This window comes from Trachymyrmex cornetzi, unplaced genomic scaffold, assembly GCF_001594075.2.
Source record: "Trachymyrmex cornetzi isolate Tcor2-1 unplaced genomic scaffold, Tcor1.1 scaffold1798, whole genome shotgun sequence".
In the NCBI taxonomy this organism is placed as follows: domain Eukaryota; kingdom Metazoa; phylum Arthropoda; class Insecta; order Hymenoptera; family Formicidae; genus Trachymyrmex; species Trachymyrmex cornetzi.
This window is the reverse complement of record NW_017296416.1, coordinates 56,225-58,599: the sequence shown is the minus strand read 5'-3', so window position 1 is coordinate 58,599 and position 2,375 is coordinate 56,225.

Sequence of the window (2,375 nt, the reverse complement as noted above, 5' to 3'; positions counted from 1 at the left end):
AAAAAAATATAAATATTCAAATAAATATGTAATATATATATATATATATACAAATAAATACATGAAGTTCAGTAAATAAATACCACTTGGATTTCACTTTTTAATTTGGGTGTGAATAGTTATTATATACATACATAATACATGTCATTATTACCGTATAAATCATAAAAGATCGTCGATGCACCATAGCACAGTCATCAGCAATGTCATTGCCAATGACATTGGTGATGATTAGGGCTCGGATTTACGGGCGCGATCCAGGGTCCGCGCACGGAGCACCACTGCGTGCTAGTGAGTCGAACGGTCGCTGAAGTAAGATGGCTCATTTCAGCGAGCGGTCGACTCACTAGCACACAGTGGTGCTCCGCGCGACACGGGATCGCGCCCGAACATCCAGGCCCTAGTCATTGCGATCAATTTGTTTCGGATTAATAAGAAATTCTCTAATCTTTCTCCTGCCTTTTCGTTGCCTGTAAATTTAAGACAACAATGTTCACCATGATAAGAATAAGAAATTATAACAGAAATCAATTAAGGAAGAATGACCAATGAGAGCCAACGCAAAATGTATTTTGCGAAATAATAACTGTCATATTATAAATCACAATCATATTATAAATTACAGACGTTTCGACATCATTATTGTGTTTGCTTCAAATGTATAAACCATATTCTAGATATAGTAAGCAACTTTACTTTATTTCATTGACGCTTACTACATCTAGAATATGTTATTCCTACATTTAAAGAGGACACAATAATAATATCGAAACGTCTGTAATTTACACTCTAGATTTATAATATATGACAGTTATTTCAAAAAAAGGTACATCTTGTTTTGGCTCACATTGACAATTTTTCCTTAACTTATTTGTTAAATATTGAAAGAAACCTTTGATTTATTATTACCCCGTATAACTCATAAAAGGTCGTCGATGCACCACAGCACAGTCATCACCAATGTCATTGCGATCAATTTGTTTCGCATTAATAAAAAATTCTGGAACTAATTAACCACCTACTTTCTCCTTTCTTTTCGTTGCCTGTAAATTTAAGACAACCATGTTCACCATGATAAGAAATTATAACAGAAATCAATTAAGGAAGAATTACCAATGTGAGCCAACAGAAAATATTTTTTGGAAAATAATAACTATTATATATTATAAATCATAAGTATAAATTACAGACGTTTCGACATCATTATTGTGTTTGCTTCAAATGTATAAACCATATTCTAGATATAGTAAGCAACTTTACTTTATTTCATTGGGACGCTTACTACATCTAGAATATGTTATTCCTACATTTAAAGAGAACACAATAATGATGTCGAAACGTCTGTAATTTATACTCTAGATTTGTAATATATGACAGTTATTTCACAAAGGTACATCTTGTGTTGGCTCATATTGACGATTTTTCCTTAATTTATTTGTTAAATATTGAAAGAAGCTTTGATTTATTATTACCGTATAAATCATAAAAGGTCGTCGATGCACAAATCCACAGCAAAATCATCACCATTGTCAATGCGATCAACTTGTTTCGGATTAATTAGAAATTCTCTAACTAACCGCCTTCTTTCTCCTTCCTTTTCGTTGCCTGTAAATTTAAGACAACAATGTTCACCATGATAACAGAAATCAATTAAGAGAGAATTACCATTGTGAGCCAACACAAAATGTTTTTTACAAAATATCGTATATTATAAATCATAAGTATAAATTACAGACTTTTCATCATTATTGTGTTTGCTTCAAATATATAAACATCATTATTTGTGTTTGCTTCAAATATATAAACTGTATTCTTGATATAATAAGCAACTTTACTTTATTTCATTGGGACGCTTACTATATCTAGAATATGTTATTCCTACATTTAATAATGATGTTAAAACGTTTGTAATTTATGCTCATGACTTATAAGATAAAAAATACTATAAACACAGTATAATTATTATATGAATGTATAAGAAGTAAAAACAGCGTCTGTAACTGTCAATTAATGTAAGGCAAGATTGTTTAAAATTACTTAGGGCGACTGTTACCAACGCCGATTAACTTAATCGATTAACTCAATCAACAGTATAGCTAACAGCACGTCTGTATATCGTTCTTATTATTATGTTCATGATATACTTAATCTCTGCGTTCCTACTTAATTCTGTCTATAATAGAATGACTACTGATTGAGTATCAAGGTTGGTAACAGTTGCTCTTAGAATATTATAAATGTAGTTATAATATATGATAATTTTAGTAATATGAACCAACAGGAAGTCTGTATATCGTTCTTATTATCTTCGTGAATCATACATAATAATAATTAGATAATTTGCGGAAGGAATAAAATATAATATTACTTGTGAT